Here is a 20,247-nt window from a genome sequence, read left to right as displayed (position 1 = left end):
GCCGTGTTCTTATTAATTAGACTTGAGGCTCTGTAACAGAAAGAAAACTTCGTGCCCTTTGGAGCTCTTTGCCATGGGGACCCAGGTTCATTTCTCCCTGAAAACCTGGCGCTCCAGAGCCAGTCTCCCAAAGCATATTTATGAGAAAGTAAATCCCCCATCCTTCTCCCAACCGTCTTGCAGGCCACTCCACCCCTCTCGAACCTTGGCAGTGAAGCTAACAGAGGCGGGGAGCTGGCCCCACTTCAGTAAACTCTACGATAAGAGGATTCAGCGCAGCGCTCGTGAAACAACTTTTGTGAAGTTCCCACGTGCGCGCACTGGGATGAGCCCAGCATAAAATGAAGACGCCGCCATACTCCCTAGCAACCATTCATTCAAGCCATGTATTCTTAAAGCCAAGCGCTGTACTTAAGCGCTGTAGCCCATCAGTGACCTAGACAGATTTGGATCTTGCCCATTTTAATTACATAAACAGACTGGACGCAAACTGTCTGCTGACCACAAGAGGCATAGTTAGGGCAGAAACGCCTATAGGAAGTGAATGTTTAAAATGTGCCGGCATGAGGGTTTGTGTCCAGAAGAGGGTGATTTTTTTTTCTAGTATAGAGTCAAGGAGCTGCTTCTCAGAATTCATCTATTTACTCTTATGAGTGTATTTGAGTTCTCAAGAAAATCAGAGGTGGAAAAGAAAAATAAAATCCCTCTTTGAACTTAGAATCCCAGAAAGTCAAAGCTTGAAGTTCAAAACCTTGACATTTGTCTTAGGGTTGTAGGCCTGTTTTTCAACTTCAATTGGTAAAGAGGAAAGGGTAAGTTGTTTAAAGACAAGATACCAAACACAAAAAGGAACAGAGACCACAGAGGCTGGAAACAGGAAAGTGTTCTGTGGAGGACTGCAAACGGCTTATCTTGCTAGGATGTTTGAGCCACAGGTTGAGCAGAAAAAGGCTAGGTGCTTTGCTTGGTGCGGTGGTGGTCCTAACATGATGGAGTCGGAGAAGGTAAAGCACCAGGCTGGAAGATAAAAAGGAACCCACACTGGTGTACCAGGCAACATTAACTGAATTAAATCTTTAAACAGCCTTCCAGATAGGTGCATTTATAACAACTGGACATACGAGTATCCTATAACTCAATGGCTATACTGTTGGGATTGGAGCCAGACCTGGAGGGGTTATACAGTAACAGAATCTTCAACATTGGAAGGGAACTCTAGTCCAACTACATAGCCAAATCCCAAAGAGCTTGGCCATCTAGCTCAATTGGCACATTTTTATTTAGTTAAAGAAACTAAGGCCCAGAAAAGTAAAGTGACTTCTCCATGTCTCATTTAAGAGGCATATGAATTTATTCCCACCTCAATGTGGTAAAAAAAAGGGGGGGGGGAGCTTCTATTCCTTGAACAATGAGGTAACAGAAGGAAACAGAAATTTAAATTAATAGGGCAATTAGGTGTAAGGTAAAAAGAGGGTAGTTAGCCCAAAAGGAGGGAGACCAGCTAAGAGGATGCTGCTGGAACCACCCACAAGGTGATGAAGGCTTCCATTAGTAGAGATGCACCCCAGCTACCAGAGAACAAAGTTGGTGTTTGGAAAGCCACACAAGAGAAGGAAAGCATTCTTAGTTCTCTATGTGAAGATGGCACTTCCATACCAGAGGTTCAACTCCAGATCCCTGACACCAGACTCAAATGTTAACAAATGGTCTGATTTTGTTGACTGTCCATCATTTGCTTAAAAATCTATAGATTCTTAAACTACTTTCCAACCAATATCACTGATAGTATAAGAAATAACTGAGGGAATCATTATCCACTGAAGATCAAGTTTCCTTGATACTGCATAAAACATAGGGAGGATGTTTTAAAACAGATGTCTTTGCTTAATATCTTAATGACCTCACTGTAACAAGAACTGAGAACTGTCACATTCCTCAGGTATTGGAATCCACAGGGACTATCCAAAGACCCCCTGCCACCACCGACGGCTCTTCATCTCACCCTGGACCCAGTCTTGCCAGAGCCTCCGCTCTGGGCCACGAGCCTTTTCATCTGGGACTTGCAGCAGGAGATGTCTTTTGGCATCACTGGTCAGACCTCTCAAAGAATCATTCCATTGGAACACTAGAATACACGATTCTGAGACAGACTGTAGTCTACCTGTTGATCTCCAGGGCACTTCTACTCCACTGTCTGCTCATTGTGTCCCATTTCCTTCTGCAGCCCTTTCTTTTCTTCCTGTCCCTTTTTATCCAGCATACTTTTTTCCCCCAGAGCTCATTTCCAATACCCCCAACTCCCTGCCTCTTGGTCTTTTCTTCACATCCCAATTCAAAACAAACTCGGTTACCTGCTTTCTCGGTGCCTGCCCTACAGAAGTCAAACCCTACAGGTGAGAGCCACAGAATAGGACAGATGAGTGGCACCATAGCATCATCTCACCAAGCTCAATGGGCTCAACACTGCCCATCGACCCTCCTGGACCATTCACTCTAGTACCATCCAACCCCTTACAATGACTATTTCAAACCTTCTCCTTTCTCCAAACCTGCAGCCAGTTCCTCTTTCACCTCTCTCCCCTTCAAGATATGCAGAGCTCCAGGTTTTGAGAGAGAACCAAATCAGTCAAATGGGAACAACTTCTACCTTTACCCTTTTCCACCAAATCTACTTATGTCCATAACCATCTTATTTAACTCTGTTTTCTTTCTGAGGCCAATCCTTCCATAGTGCTCTTGGTCTCATTCCCCCCTTGCCTTCAACTAGTAAGGAAACTTACTATAAATTTCCCCTTCTCTCTGTGGTATATTCAACAATGCCCTAAAAACTGTATCCTATCTTTTTTTCTTAAGATTTTATTTACTTATTTGACAGAGAGAGAGTGACAAGGAGAGAAGGAACACAAGCAGGGCAAGTGGGAGAGGGAGAAGCAGGCTTCCCGCTGAGCAGGGAGCCCAATGTGGGGCTCGATCCCAGGACCCTGAGATCATGACCTGAGCCAAAGGGAGACGCTTAGCGACTGAGCCACCCAGGCACCCCTGTATCCTATCTTTAAATATGGTGCAGCCTCTGCCATGTATAACAAAAAATATATTCATTCTCCACCCACCCCATACCTTTTCTTCGTGACCTTACTTAGTGAAGGTTTTATTTACACTGTTTATTGCCTTCTTCCCTTTCTATTTAATCCTCAAACCATTCCAGTCAAAATTCAGCCACCATCACTGTAGATACAGAACCTGCTCCAGTCACCAGTTACAGCCATGACGTCCAATCCAATGAATGTTTTCTGCTCCTCTTCCTACTTCCTACCTACAAAACCATATGGCATGTCCCATCATTCTTTTCTTCTGGAGTATTCCTCAGATATTAGCATAGTACTTCTAAGAATATATTTTTTTGTCAGGGCATCCCTTTCCCTCCCAATCCCTTTATCTAGTTACCTCATTACTAAGTCCGTCCCACATCTGGGTTGGATTCCTTATTTATATGTACTGTATATATCTGTATTACTTTCCTTCATAGAATTTATTCTAATTTGTAATTATACTTTTAGTGGTGTGATCAATTGACCAAAATGTGTCCCTTCCCTTCCCACGAGGTTATAAATTCTATAGGAGCAATTTAGCATGCGGTTACAATGCCTACCAGTCCAACTTCCTAGCAAGTCATGTTTGACAAAAATAAAAATTAAATTAACAAATAAATTAACAAACTTCCCACCTTTCAGTGACCTGACCCAGAAACGTAACCATCAAGTAAAGCACAAACAGCAAGCTCCTTGAGGACAGACATTATATGCTACTGACCTTTATTCCAGGACCTATAAAAGTCCTAGGAACATAATAGATAAGAAAGAGAGACAGACAGACAGAGAGACAGAGACAAAGAGAAAGACAGAAAGAAAAAAGCCTGGCTGAGTGAATGGACAGACTCCACTAACAGAATGGGAAACTGCCTAGGCAAACTCCAAATAAAAATCCATAGGCCATATAATTCTTGAGTAGATAAAACTTTCCAACTATACTTCATTCTTCTAAAAAATAAAATAAAGTTTGATACTGAGCCAATTATGTTTCTTATCATCACCTTGAAGTTTCCCCAATAGGGAGAAAACAAAAAGTAAATAATTTAAATAATAGATACAGAATATCCACCAGAACACAAATTACATTTCTTACTAAATACTTCAAAGCAGTAGGAAGGGGGAGGTGCACATTCTATCACCCAGAGTTAAGATTTATCTAAATTATTTCTAGTTAGTATATCGTGTACATTATAAAATGTTCAGCAAGAAAAGAATTTTCTGATAACTGGCTCAAATCCTGCTTCATTCCCCTCTTGTTCTTTAACTAGCTGGAAATGCCCTTCTTGTCAGCCTTTATTTGCCTCAGTAGACAAGCAAAACACAGAGCAAAGCTGTTCAGTCCAGCAAAATGTTCATTTTTGACAAGTTGAACGTCACACACTTAGTTCAAAGAAAATATACATACCTGAATTATACAGTTAAGTCTCCTCACTTGAGTGAAGCTGTTTCAACAATATTCCAGTCCATAGAGACATGTGGCTTCAACTATTACAAACTGTTAAATTATGTGCATAATAAAAAAAATGATAGGAAACATAAAGTAGTATGTTTATATCTCACAGAAATGACTCAAAACCATCTTTCAAGAAAGTAAACACTGGAAACTAGCAGTTTTACTTATTCTCTGCCCTAATTTAATCTCTGGTCTAATTTTGTCTTTTAGAGGAACATACAGATTTTTCTTTCTTTTTAAGCTACCGTGTTTGTGGATTTTTAAATTAAAAGCATAAAGATTAGCTGAAACCAGATAAACATAGTTATGTGAATTAACATCCAGATCAAAATATTTTAAATTACCTCTGCTTCCTTCTGAGAGGAAAACGCAGTGTCCCGGGAGGGTTATGACTTAGTGGCAGACTTATCTTTCCGTTCTGTAGCACTGACTGACCGAGGAGTGCCTGAGGTCGCAGGCGGTTCTGGCATCCATTTACCCTGCCGCCATGACAGGACAGTGTGTAAGGCGCGTACTTAATCTCTCCATGTTGGCTTGCGGGAGTCTCAAATATAAAATGTGACAGCATTTGTTTTTCTTACCACATAAAAAATGACATCACAAACTGTTAAGAGGTTTAAACCATATATCACAGCTTCATTCCAGAGTCACTGTTTGCATCATATGACGGCCCAACAGGGGCCGAATCTAACACACTTAACATTCCTAAGGCTAGGAACATATATAAGCTCCGCTGGGTGAGGCCCATTGGGTGTGGTTCTATCACGCAGAAAATCTTATATAATAACAGTCTTTGCAAAAAATTGTCATTCTTTTTCCATGTGTTGAAGGATTTGTCCAAATAACACAGCAAAGGACAGCAGAGATTATAAAGGAATCAAAAAATTACATTTAGAAACAGACATTAATTCCTTTCATCGACTCTGGAGACCTCAGAAACTGTTTACCTGAACTTGGCAACAATTTTTCCATAATTCAGTCAATCTGTCAACAACAATATTCAGTTTCCGTTTTGTACTAGCCATTATGAAACTATGTAAAAGTAGTAAAAAATATCAGCCCTGTTCTTTCAGAAGTCACAATTAAGTTTCACAAAATACATTTATGAGAGAAATGTGTATCTCCAAAATACTTGTTCTTCATTATTTCAGAAGCCCTTTGCAAGCATGGTATCCTGTTGCAGTCCGTTTTGTATCAACAACGACCACACCACAGACCCTCAAATGTTTGATAAACTGCACTGAATACTTATTTTAGTGCAAACCACATCAATGAGTACTGTGAGGAGCAAACAAGAATTCTATAGTTTGGACTAGCTTCATAAAGCCCCATCAGAGTATATCAGTGATCAGAAACCTTATTTCTCTCAAATGCTGATATGGTGAGCTCCAACATAGAATTTAAACTATTATACAGAAAGTACTAGTGGTTTAGTAGATAGTTCTCAGTCAGCCAGTTCAACATTTTATTATAAGGGTTTGTTCTTGTATAAAAGAATACCATTTTCAAATCTGAGTATTTTGTATGTTTTGGTATGTTTTGCTTCATTACGACCTCATCCAGCACCGTAGCTGTTCATGCTCTCTCTGGTCCCAGGCACACCAGGCATACCAGAAAGCTGGTGGATGAAGTATAGTACTGATTCCAAACTCGGCATCTGAAATTTCTTGACTGTGTCACAAGACTTCCAAAATAAGCCCCAGGAGCTGGGTTTCTCTGTCACAAGATTGCTTTACCCAATGTAAGGAAAGCAAAATACTGTCTTCTATATACCTGAGGAACATTCCACTTTTCAGTTGTTGCCTATGACTGGATATCAAGGGTTTCTGCTTATTATAACTACCTTTTCTTCTTTATTTGAAAGCAGTGTTCAAGCAAAAGGAAAATGGACCCCTTTCTTTTGAACTAAGATCTATCCTCAGTTTCTCTAGTGGTATCAATAAAAGGCAACAGCATAAGTACCACCCCTGTTTGGTTTATTCTGAAAGAAATATCAGTATAGGAACACCTGGGTGGCTCAGTCAGTTTAAGCATCTGCCTTCAGCTCTGGTCATGATCCCAGGGTCTTGGGATCGAGTCCCGCATGGGCTCCCTGCTCAGCAGGGAGCCTGCTTCTCCCTCTGCCTGCCACTTCCCCTGCTTGTGTTCCCTCTCGCTCTCTTTTTCTCTCTCTGGCAAATAAATAAATAAAAATCTTTAGAAAAAAGAAAAGAAATATCAGTGTATACGTGGACACAATCCCCTTCAGTTTTGCTAGAAAGAGAAATCAGAAAATCAACAGTCTCTGGATAGTTCCAGAAAAATCACACAACACATGGGAACACCCGATATTGTTTGCTTTTCATTAACAACTTAGTAAAAATAATTCCTCATAGAATCATAAGTAAAACAAATTGGAATATGAAATAGAATTTGAAAGCAATTGTTCTTTTGACCCCCAATTAATCACTGATATATTTTTAACAGTTCTACTGTTCTATGTATTCTTATGTTGTCCTTCCTATTCTCAGATGCAAGTACCGATGATGTCACTACCCACTGGGAAGAATGGGAACATAAAGTCTGAAGCATGACAGAGTTTTTTCTGAATTGGATACACTGGCCAAGAAAAAAAAATGCACTGGCAAGAAAAGGAAATTCAGCCAAATCAATGAGATTTTTGGCAATGATAAACATGTTTTAGAAGATACAACTGATCTTTGCTTATAAGATTAAATGAACTAAAGCTTGTGAAAGTGCTCTCTGTAGATTGTAAAGCACTATTACCAGCACCTTTATTCATTATTTAGAGGTGTTAAAAGCCAAATTCAACTAAGTTTGAACATCTAACTGGCTTTATTTAATGATTCATGAATCATGCAGCACCCCACCTTAACAGAAAGAAAGGAGCTCCAAGGAGCTGTACAAAAGGGAAGGCTTTTATAGGCAGGTGGAGGTGGGGCAAGGACGTCCTAGCAAAGAGTTGATTGTTTGAGGCAAAGTCACCACATTTAAAAAAAGGTGAGGGTCTGTCAGGCAGATTATCTCACTGGTGCTGACCAGGGAATTCTAGATTGACTAGTAAAAGGTTACATTCCTGTGAGAGGTCAAAACTGTAAGTAGGTTAGATACTATGTCTTGGTTTGCTGACTTGGGACTTAGCACAAGTGACTCTATTTAAGATGTGTTGTTCCTTTTTAACAGTGGTACACTGCCGTGCTCCAGAAGAATTAAAAACACCTTATAAAGATATTTGTTAAAACAAAATGTCAAGCTATCTGATTAAAGGTAGGTGAGAACATTGACATTCTCAGGGGATAAGGGTCAGGGTGGGATCCTTGGGATATTTTGGGTTCTACTTTGCTTTTCAAAATTGGTTGAACATTGTTACTTGGAGCATGAATTGACTTCATAATGGAACAATAAAGATATTTCCATTTGGAAAAAAAATTAGATGGGAAACAACAACAACAAAAAAGAATATGGCCTTAAAGCAGAGCCAGAGATGAAGATAATATAAATTCAGATTTCATAAAAAGCCATAGCCACAGAGTTGGCTCTCAACTTTCAAGCAGTCATGAAATCTAATAAATTACAGTGCCCATACTGAGGGGGAATCCGGCTATTGCATAGACTACTACAGGCCTTGACAAAATTCAGAAAAGTTCCATAATTGTTTTTTACCCTGCCTCATCTAATTTTACCACACATGCCCTTAGGTTTATGAGCCCATAGTTCTTAGCAGAAAATGATACAGTAATATAATTGATAAAGGAAACTATAATTGCGATTTATAGTGTCTACCTCTCACAGCAGAATTTCTTGAACATGTATTTTCCTCTTTAAATTGTACATTTAAGCTTTTCAAAGGTAAGTCAAGACATAAAAAGGAACACTGGAGAAAATTCAGGATTGAAGTCTGGAGAAAGTAAGTAAATAAGTAACACAAATTCTTACTTTGATCAAAGAGCAGGTAATTGAGAGGAGGGAGAAGCAAGGCTCTTAGACCTCATCGGGGATTTCCAGAGGGTTCAGCCTCAGAGGCTGAATATGAATCGAGGGGTGGTAACAGTACCTGCTGTGATAGATAAAGCCCTAAATCTCAATGGTTTAACACAATAGCTGTTTGAGATAAATAAGTAAAGTTTGGCCAATAGTTTAGTGGCTGGATTATGTGAGAAATCTTATCAGAAGGTCAGGGGAACTTTCAGAAATCTATCATTATAAAGTGCAAGGAATGATGATGCCATTTGGAGTTAAAAGACTGATTCCCTGGCCTCTGGAGACATGTCTAGCAAGAAGTTGCTGTGGCCGATGTCAAAGAGGTGTTCAATCTGTGTTCTCCTCTAGGATTTCGATGGTTTCCTGTTTCACATTTAGGTCCTTCATCTATTTTGAATTTATTTTTGTGTATGGTGTAAGAAAGTGGTCCAGTTTTATTCTTCATGTTCCTTTCCAGTTTTCCCAATACCATTTGTTGAAGAAACTGTTTTTTTTCCATTGGATATTCTTTCCTGCTTTGTCAAAGATTAGTTGACCATATAGTTGTGCGTAAAAACTTGAAGCAAACCAAACCAAAGCAAAACAAGACTGAAATGGTCCTAAATTAACAACCACCTAATGGAGATTCTCCAGGAAACCTTCTTTGACCTCTCTTCCCCTCCCACTCAACTCATACTTCTCCTTCTATGCTTTGTGCCCATCACAGGCCATATTGCAACTGTTTAGTTATTTTACCCTCACTAGGTTGTAAACCCCCAGAGGAACAAAAGTTGTATCTTCTCACCCTGCATCCCAGGTGCTCAGAGAGGGTCTGGCACATAGTAGGTGATTAATCACATTCATTGAAGGAATGGATGGAGGCAAAGAGAAAAGGAGAAATGGAGAGGAGAAGCACAAGAACTCAGAAAGTTGTAAAACCCTACAAGATAAAGACTAGCTGTAATCTTCTAGTTGCATAAGAAAGTAAATTGATTAGAAAGTAACTCACAGAAATGTAATCAATTTAAATTTGTAAGCGCCTTTAGGCTGGGGGAAAAAATAGAACAGACTCGATTTCATTTTTGCTTTTAAGCTTTTCTATTATGGGCCATTAGGTGAAAATAATTTTTTTAAAGATTTTATTTATTTATTTGAGAGAGAGAGAATGAGAGAGACAGAAAGCACATGAGATGGGGGGAGGGTCAGAGGGAGAAGCAGACTCCCCGTCAAGCAGGGAGCCCGATGTGGGACTCGATCCCGGGACTCCAGGATCATGACCTGAGCCGAATGCAGTCGCTTAACCAACTGAGCCACCCAGGTGCCCTGAAAATAATTTTAAAATCTAGGGAAGAAACATTAGGATTAAATGGCTAGTCTTAATTTATTTAACTGTAACATGTAAAGACTTTATTTTGGGAGAAAATCCTATTTGTGCCTCATTCCATCCTTTTTAAAAAGTAAAAAATACATAAATAAATAAATTTGTGGACAAAGATACAGAGCAAACAGCATCTCGTGAAACCCTTGTGTCTTGGATACTGCTACTTAAGAGTACCTGAATGTGTTCCCCAAGCTACATGTGCCAGTTATAGTGTTGGCTGTGCAAACAAAGGCACATTACGTTAGTCACTGATGGAGCCATAGATGAGATCTTTACAAAGTCTGTGCCAGCCTTATCAGAGATTATAAAGCTCCCTACTAACAGTCACCTTAAGTGGATTCGAGACTTATTTGAGAAAATAAAGTCTGAGGCTTACAGGGATACTTATAAAAGGGTAAAAGTTGTAAATTATCGCAGGAACTTGTTCATTTATGCAACATTTGCACTTTTCTAAATATTTCCATATACTTTTTAACATTTTCCTCTTGAACTCGATCCTTAAGATATGAAACAAAATTAATACACAAACTGTAGAGCAAAATCTACAAAGAAATGCCTACTATTTATAATTCACCATATTAATATCATGTATATTTAAAACTCCAGCCTTTAGTGACCTTGATAAGGACAATTTTTACACTATTTTAATTTATGTATCTTTAGGATATAGTTTTATTTAGCATGACCGATACAAGTTTCACAGAAGTATAAATGCATGATCTTGAAATACTCTGCCTAATTTGCCAACTCTATATTTACATTTCTGTAAGTGATTTTTACATAATCCACTATATCCCTTAAATTTCATTAGAGGTAATATATTTCTTTTTTTTTTTTTGTAACAAATAAGCTCACATTCCCAATTACTTTCCTGTGTTCTTTTTCTATTGATAAAACTCTGAATTAAGTCATGTTTCAATAAACTGATTTTTCCTTTTTGAATTTTTGTGCCCTTGAAACATTAACACCCAAAGAACTTTACATTGATCTCAGTAGTGAACTTGGATTGACTATCCAGTTGATGAACGGAAGGTCCATTTGCTTCTCTTCCTTGTTCAAGTAAAGAAATTCTTTCTGTCAGGGTATGGAGATTTGGGAAGTTGTTGGAATCGATGGCTAAAAGGAGAGTTCTGAATTATTGGCAGATTTATATTACCTGGGGCCCTTGTAATCAAGAATAATTGCAGGTTCACAGTGGAAAGTTTGCAGATACATTTCAGGTGAATAGAGTCTTAGTGCTTCTCAAGGTGTGGTCTGGGGACCATCTGCAACAGAATCACCTGACATGCGTGTTAAAAATGCATATTCCCATGTCTCAGAGTCTCCCTTCTGTGTTTTAATATTTTTGAGACAAAAGAGTAACAATTTGAATAAAAATGGATTATCTGGTCAACATAGATCATAGATAATTCTACACCTCTCCAATTAGTTCAGTCTAAGAATAATTCTCCCAAATGAGACCAGCAGGGTTCACTGTTTGAGATGCCACTGAAGGATCGGAAGGTTTGTGTCTACCCTAATGTCATCTGCATTCCGCCCCCCTCCCGCCCCCTGAGGCTTATTAGAAAGGAATCTGAAATGGGCTTTCTGGGAAGAGTGTGTGGAATCTGAAATCTTGTTTCTTTCCAAGATCAGGGTGGCTGCCCAGAGGAAATCCCTCACTTTCTGGGATTACATTCCAGTTTCTAAATGTTTGGAAAACATCAGAGTTGACTAGCAAGATGGAGAGTTAGAGAGAAAATGAAGAGGATCTGAACCATGAAGGATTCAGCTAGTTGATTTGGGCCCCGTGCCTGGCTTAAAAGGCAATTGCTTTATTACTTGGCAAAATTCCCATCGCATGTCACTCCTTATAGCTTGCATTTCCTAGTCCTTCATATACATCAATTTTGTTAGGCCTCACATTCCTTTCTCCCATTCAAGGACTAAAGACAGACTTTACAGGTCTACAAAAGAAGTTCCCTCCCTGTATGTAGGAATGAATGGGAAATTCTAGGATTTCTTAAGGGTTCCTTGTATGAACTTATTATTGTTTCCTACTGACTTCTAAGTTGGAAATGTTAGAAATCTGATAGCAGCCTAATACCTGTCCAGGTGATTGTTGTTGTTGTTTTTTTTTCAGTTATGCTTATAAAACCAGAATGGCAAACACTGATAGCTTCAATGGCCAGAAAAGGAATTTGAGTGAACAAGCCGTTTTAAGATAGTAGGAAGTGGTAAAACCTATGGCAAAGTGGAGAATTGATGTCCAGCCTGAAGGAATTTTTAAAAATTGTACAAGCCAAATAAAACAGTGGGTTTTAAATACTCCTGGCATGTATCCCTGAAAATGCTTTCCTAAACTTCTCCCTAAAATACCTACCATGATTCAGAATGAAGGAAAAAAAGCCAAAAACCAACAACTATGGTGAAAAACAGTACTATCACTCAAGCTATTTGAAAAGAACCTCCACTTACAAGATAGATGGAGCTAGATGGCAGAATAATGTGCTATGCCTACCTGAGGCTCTGTAAGAGAATCCTTTTTCACTGTCAGTCCACTCTAAAGCCTATTCCAAGCACGACATTGAGGAACCATCCTTGTTCCAAGTGGTTATTTTTTTGTGGGAAGGAGAATAGTCTATGTTTGATTCCCCTAAGTACATCTCTACCAACCAAAGACTATACCTCCTAGAAAGCTCATAGGCAGGAAGTAGAAAGGAGCATTGTGAAAAGCTCTCCCAAGCCAGGAAGAGGTTGGTCCATCATCAGACACTCCATGCATTGCACCTGGTGGAGAACCATACAGTAATGGTGGAAGAAGATTCTGTCTCACTCCTAGAGAGACTGGAAAGAGGTTAGGAGCATTCCACTTCAAATTGCCTAATATTCCAACCGGTGAATGTACCATAATTATTTAAACTATTTTCCATTCTATGAGCATTGCATATATATTTTTTAAATCCATTTCTATGATAAATAAGCCTGTGATGAACAGCCTTACAGCTAAATCTTTTTCCAAATCCTTTTCCCTTCCATATTAAAAACTTCTTTCAATATAATAATCTACTTCTTTTATTTTTTCTTCTTTATATAGACACAGTCCTCTCGTTATACCTCCAATTTCATCTGTTTCGTTCTTAAATAATTGTTTAGTCTCCCTTTACTAAATGTGAGTTCCTCTGGGGATGAAAGATGATGGTTTGGATAACAAGGCTAAAATAGTGCCTCAGATACATGGACAACCAATGAATATTCATTGAATGAATGAATGAATGAGAGCAAAGTGTAGAAAAGCAGAGTTAGTGGAGAGTCTTGATGGCCAATTTTGTTAGTTAGGAGATGGCATTTTGTAATCAAGCATCAGCAAAAGTTCTTGAGCTCAGAAACAATTTAAGAGGAATTGCTTGAGGAGTGGTGAGGGGCTCTGTGTGCCGAGGTCAGCGGGACTGGCGTGAGGCTGAGGGCCTGGCTGACCACAAGTGCATATAGTGCCGCTCTAACAATCTAAATTGTCTTCTAAGGTGCCCAACTGTGCACATTTAAATCCTATAAATGAACATTTTACATAATTAAACAGCAAATTCCATAATGAAGGCTTTTCAAGTCCCCTGTGAAAAACAGAAAAAAAAAAAGTTTCTTCTCATAAAAGAAGCCAACAGAAGCCCAGGGTACCTGTTCTATTTCTATTCAGGGAAAGGTATTTATTTTTAATGTGAAGTTCAATGGATTGTGCCATTGTGGATCTAGTAACAGAGAGTCTTTAAATCTGGATTCTGTTGCCATTTTCCTACCTGGACTTTTTGTGTGTGATATTCGGCTCTCTCCTTTCATCAGGGTCTTTATTTGTCACATGGATATCATAGCTTCCACCACCGCTCCCCACAGGAGTAGTAGGAAAATTAATGAGAAAATAATAGGGAAGGACTGAGGTGCTGAGTCATTTAATCCAACGACTCCATTTAAACACTGTGGATTACTATTGCTGTAGCACATCATATCATGCATTTTAATGTGGTCATTTAACCTGTGACCTAAATAAGACATATGTTCTTACACATAGTGAGAGAGAATGAAGAATAGCTCTTTATTCATCCATGAACTGAGTGGGAAGGTGGGTGACGAAGGGAGAGTCGCTGCTAATGTTCTGTTGGTCTATCTATCAACATTTCATCCCACCCTGTTAGCTCCTGGAAGTCTCTCTCCCTTTCACCTCCCCCAGGACAACTGCTATTGTGTGATGTGAGTACAATTTAGAAAGTTCTCAGACATCCCTAGTCTCTTAACCACTTGCTTAACTGAAGCTTTGATTATTTGAACTGTTCTGGTCAACATGGATTTTTTTTTTAATCTCCTGTCTCTGTATCTAAAAAAAATTTACGATTTTTTTTTTTTTAGGTCATGGGCACAACACTGACATTCCCTGAAAAGAAATAATTCTTTTATAATGTTCATTCAAATAGAACTAAACTTACCTTCATAAGAAACAGACCATAATTTCTATCCATGTGCACAATGGAAAAAGCCAGAATCCAGTCAAAGTGAAGACATGCAATATAACAGTCATACAGTTATGACATTATAAAAGGGATAAAAATCATACTTATTAAGTAATTCCATCAGGATTAGCATTAACAGTAATCTGGGCAGGAGTTTTTAATACCCAAATAGTTGGCTCTCTGAAGTTGTCAAACACGAGAGAACTTTGTATTGCAGGCAGATTTACAGCCATCTCCTGGGCATTAGGACCAAAATTCCTGCTAAAATATTTATGTGTCAATTTATCAAATCAAATTTTTAATTTGCAGCATACTTCCATACTTGACTAGAGTTCAAAAAGGGCCTTTTTTAGTAAATGATAAATATTCTCATATCTATTTTAAAGCTTTAAGAAATTATTGCATTTATTTCTTTTCTTTTGAGGATAATTTAGAAGGAAGTTGAATTTGATTCGCTTGATTACACCATTCTAAATTACTATAAACTTTATAAATTAAGAGATATTTACATTGTTTAAAAAGTCTCAACTTGGCAAGGAGATGACATGCTAGGGAAAAAGAAACAAGTGCATTATTTTAGCAGATATAATAGTTTTGAAAGAGTAGAAACCTAAGATACCAGATGGAAAAGAGAACACCAAATTGTACTGGCTTTCTTCGTAATCAGTCTGCCATATTCTACATTGCAGAAAAGCTAACTCATTATTAGCCTGGTGGAGACTATTTACCAATAAGCTTTAAAATAAGCTCCATTGTGAGAGGGAAGAAAGGTGATGATGATATCTCTATGTAGGAACTGATCATAGCAAACCTGGAAATTTGGCCTTAAACACTGATACATCTTGGATCATTGAAGTCCTTTTGATACTGGGAAAAACCTTCCAACATCTCAAACTTCATCATAATGGCATCTATTTGTTGTGCTGAAACTGAACTCATGATCTGTCCAGATATCTAAAATATGAGATGAGCTCTGAATAACTCCATTTTCCATGTCACAAATATTTTGGATATTTTCTAGCTCTGTTTGCCATTGATTAGTAAGGTGGTTTGTATTTGACCTAGGACATGGTCTCATCAGAGCCCCATTTTCATGTCTGTCTTGATCAGGGTTAGAATTTTGATTTCAGCGTTTGGATTACCAAAATCAGTTCTCCCTTGCCAAACAGAAAAAAAAAAAAAAAGAGAGAGAGAGAGAGAGAGAGGACATAATGAGAACGTTATCTCTTAAAGTTCAACCCCCATAACCTTGCATCAGCAAAAATAGCATCAGCAATATCATTAGTATTGTTTCAATAGCATTAAACTTCTCTAAAATACTATCTAATTTGGTAGCACAAATATTTCTGAATTTAATAAGAATGTTTTCTCAACGCCTGTTTTTAACAGGTGTCATGATCAGGATTTTCTTAGAAGTTTCAATTCTGCTTTTAAGGTAAACTTACCAAATATCTCTCTATGCTGTTCACTCATTTTTAAGTGCTTATGTTATGTATGCCAGACACTGTTATAAGGCCTGAGGATTGAGTGGTGATCAAGTCACAGTCCTTGCTCCAATGAAACTTATATTCTAACACTGAGATAGGCAATAAACAAATAAGCTAACAAATAGAGAACACACTACATGTAACAATGCCAGACGTGCTAAGTGGAATGAAGACAAATAGGCAGTGATAGGAGGGGGAGGGGCTGGCTATTTAGATAGAACAATCAGGGAAGGCTGCCAGAGGAGGTAACATTTGGGCAGAAACCTAATGAAATGAGGGAAGGAGTCATGGAAGATATAGGGCAGAATGTTCCAGGCAAAGGGAAAAGCAGTTATAAAGGTCCTGGAATGCAACCTTACTTGGCATCATAATGGAAAAGGAAAAAGGCCAATGTAGCTGGAGCACAATGAGGAAAGAGGATATTGGTGGGAAGTGAGATCAGAGAGGTAGCCAGGTACAAAGTCATGTAGGGCCTTGAGCTCACGGTGAGAAATCTGGATTTTATTCCGTGTCATGACAAATCCTGGGTGCATCCCACACAGAGTGACATGGCCTGACTTACATTAAAACACTCACTGTGGCTACAGTGATAGAGTTAACTTCATGGAATGAGGAGAGCAGCTAGGCACTATTGCAGAGATCCAGGCAAAAGATGGAGGTGGCTTGGACCAAGATGACTGCAGGGGAGGCGGTGAGAAGTGGGCGATGCAGATTGTATTTTAATGGCAGAACCTATAGGATTTGCTGCTGTACTGTACGTGCAGTCTGAGGGAAGGAGAGGCATCAAGGATCATTCTAGTTTTTAGGCATGAGCATCTTATTGAGAGGAGGAAAGGAAAATGTAGAATTGTGGAAAGAAGTCAAAAGTTCTTTTTGGTTATGCGAAGTGTGAGATTCTTCCTCCCCATTGACGTAGAGAAGTAAACTTGGCAGTTGGTGTATGTGTTTTCTATTGCTGTGTAGCAAATTACTGCAAATTTAGCAGCTGAAAACAACATCCACTTATTATCTCTCAGTTTCTGTAAATCAGAATTCCAATTATGGGTTAGCGGGGCCATTTGCTTAGGGTCTAAACCAGGATGAAATAAAGGTGTCGGCCAGGGCTGTGATTCTCATCTGAGGCTTGGGATCCTCTTCCAAGCTCACTGGTTGCTGGCAGAATTCATTTCCTTGCAGCTGTATTACTGAGGTCCCCATTCTCTTGCTGGCTGTCGGACAGGGATTGCTCTTAGCAACTGGTGGATGCTCTCAGCTCCTTGCTGTGTAGCTCCCGTGGGCAGTTCACACCATCACTGTTTGCTGTCTTCCAGGCCAGCAGGAGTGCACCTCTCTGATGCCTCACCTTCTTTTAAAGGCTCACCTGATTAGGTGTGACCCAGTCAAGATAATCTCCCTTTTGATTGTCTCAAGGTCAGCTGATTAGTATCCTAATAACAGGAGGGCTATCATATCATATTCACAGGATCCACCCACATGTGGGGGGCAGGGGAGGCGGTTTATACAGCATGTATATACCAAGGGACAGGAACCTTAGCGTCCGTCTTAGAATCCTGCCTACACAGTTGAATCTATGATGGTTGTATGAGTTTGGGGCTGAGAGGCAGTTCAGGGCTGTTAAAGCCGTGGGATTGGATAAAATCACCTACAGAGAGATTGTGGATGAGAAAAAAAAGAAATTACTACAAAAATAACTATATCTAATATTTGCCAAGTGCATTCTATGCGCCAGGCACTGTTCTAAGTGCTTGACACATATTACTCATTTAACTCTCACAGCAGAGCTTTGAGGTATCTACAATCCTCATTTCACAAACAAGGATACTGAGGCATGGCACTGAGAGGTTAATTTACCTCTCCAAACCCATGCTGCTATTTAAGTAGTGGAGCTAGTTCAAGAATCTACTCACCTAATCACTATTCAATATTGTATTTCTGTGGGAAGAGATGGGGAACTGAACTGAGACCCGAAGCTCCAACCTTCACATCCAGAAGTAAGAGGGGTTAGTAAAGGAGATGGTGATGGTGCAGCCCTTAAGGTAAAAGGTTAATTCAAAAGCACATGGCCTCCCAAAAGCCAAATGTAGAAAGCATCATGAGAAGAAAAGAATAATCAGCTGGGTCAAGCATTAATATTTGGGGAAAAAATAACACAGGTTCTCATTCATAAAAGCGTACCAAAATGATTTCATCATCAATTCATTCACTCAGTAAATATGTATTTGTTGACTCTGTGCCTACGAGGACAGCAGAGACCAAAACAGACAAGTCTTCCCCTTGTGGAGTTTATATTGTAAAAGGGAGAAGGGGATGGCCAAAAACATGTAAACAAATGCTTAATTTATGTTATTTCATGAGTATTGGGACAAAAATAAAACTGAGTTCAGCACTAGAGATAATTAGGATTGACCCCATGCAACATTTGCTTCATTCTTTGTCTTAGTCAGTGAGGGCTGTCACAAGATAGCACAGACTGGTTGGCTTCAACAATAGGGATTTACCCTCTCTCAGCTCTGGAGCTGGAGGTCCATGATCAAGATGCCCTCAGGGTTGGTTTCTTATGAGACTGCTCTTCCTGGCTGTAGATGATTATCTTCTTGCTGTGTCCTCACAGTCTCTCTTCTGTGTGTGCATGGGGAAAGAAAGAGAACTGTGGTGTCTCTTCCTCTTCCAACAAGGATACCAGTCTATCAGATTAGGTCCCCACCCTTACGACTTCATTTAACCTTAATGCCTCCCTAAAGACCTTATCTCCAAATACAGTCATATTGTGTGTGACTGTATGAACCTACCCAACACAGGAATTTGGGGATGGAGGACACAATTCAGCCCATAACAGTCTTTGACCTCTAAAAGAACTTCATGACACGGTGGGGGGGGGGGGGAAAAAAAAAATCCTTCTATAGGAACGGTAGAGAAAATAGCAAAAACACAGAGACCCAGTTCTCCTATAATATTAAAGAATATGGTTGGTTATCATCAAAAACTAATGATGTAATATATGGTGATTAACATAACAATAAAAAATTAAAAAAAAGAATATGGTTGGTTAAAATAAGTTCTTAAAAATATGAAAATCTTACTAATTGGTATTCATTGGAGAATCTGTGAAATGTTTGAATCTGAATAAACAAGTTACTGGGTTTTTTTTTCAATTATTATTTTAAAAGAATGGAACATATCTACATTTATTTATATATACTCACCCAGAAGTTACATGTATTTGTTTTCCATACCATAGTAGGCAATTTTTAGATTTAAAAAATCATAGGGCTTTCCATGTTCCCAGGTTCTCCTAAATGGCGAAGCCTCTTCCCTGGACTTTAGATGGCTAACTGTAAGCCACATGAGTCTAAGACCCAGCCATTACAGGGTAAGGTAGCAAGCCAAAGACAAACAATTTGAAAGCCTGTCAGACACACATGAGGTCATCTGAGGTGAAAGGCTGAGCTGGTCCAAACTGATTCCCTCTTGCAGGAAATGGAAATGAGCCATGGGAACTGAAGTTCAAAGACAGCATAGGGACTATGAAGCAGAATCAAGGGGGACAGTTGTTATGCCAAGTTGTTTTGATAAATTAATAACCATAAGTATGCAGAATCTCTGAGAGAAATTGTATTGATAAGATAAGGAGGCAAAGTCAGAAGCAAGAAGAAACTGAAACAGTTTAGGGAGAAACATACATGTAAGTCACAAGGAAAGTACAAAATTCCCCCATGTGTCTTAATATAATCAGGCATGGTGCCCCTTAACTCAGAGATAAGGAGTACGGAGGGCAGGAAGAACAGTCAGGAAAAAAAAAAAAGCCTGACTAATTGGTTAGCTAATAACTCTCTTTGCATGCCCCACTGATGGAAGCGTCCAACCTGGTTAAAGAGGGAAGGTACATTACCTCTCACCCTGCTTGCCCCTTTCCATGACTTTGTATGCATGAGAAAACAGGTCAGGTCAGGCAGACACATACAAACCCTCCAAATCTAGACCAGTGATTCCTTACTTCAGCATCAAATGATAAAATTGAACCTATACAGAGTTGGGAAGGTAGGGAGAAGTCAGATCTGATGCTCCTATTCTTTCTACAACTGGGGATCCTAGTTCCAGAGCTTACGTTACCCCACACGGCCACTCCTTAAGCAGGGTAGAGAACTTCTCCCTTGGGCCCTCTTCATAACCCTTGCTCTTTTTTAGCACTTAGCCTTCCCATGAAGTATATACCTTCTAAGCTGTAAGTCCTGCTTACCCTGTGTGCTCCATTTCTATTGCTAGAATGGGAATGCTTTTATTTCTGAGGATGGAGAGAAAAAGACAGACATTAAGACACTCTCTCTCAGAATGAGATATCTAAAGAAAAACAGGACATTCCACCAAGAGAAGCTAATCTCCTTCCTACATTGTACTAAAA

General features: G+C 39.2%; 1 long non-coding RNA gene across 1 annotated transcript; it reads right to left on the bottom strand.

Annotated features, from left to right (window-relative positions):
- Positions 1-778: 778 nt before the first annotated feature.
- Positions 779-5,075, bottom strand: LOC141370605 (uncharacterized). Its single transcript, XR_012374786.1, has 3 exons — positions 4,887-5,075; positions 4,495-4,584; positions 779-1,017 (listed from the first exon to the last, which is right to left on the bottom strand). It is a non-coding gene; the product is annotated as an uncharacterized lncRNA (long non-coding RNA).
- Positions 5,076-20,247: the final 15,172 nt, after the last annotated feature.

The sequence above is a fragment of the Callorhinus ursinus genome, unplaced genomic scaffold (genome assembly GCF_003265705.2).
Source record: "Callorhinus ursinus isolate GAN/ISIS: 27379988/994484 unplaced genomic scaffold, GSC_fseal_2.0 scaffold39, whole genome shotgun sequence".
Lineage (NCBI taxonomy): Eukaryota > Metazoa > Chordata > Mammalia > Carnivora > Otariidae > Callorhinus > Callorhinus ursinus.
Note: the sequence above shows the minus strand (reverse complement) of the source record. Positions and strands in the feature narration are given on the sequence as shown.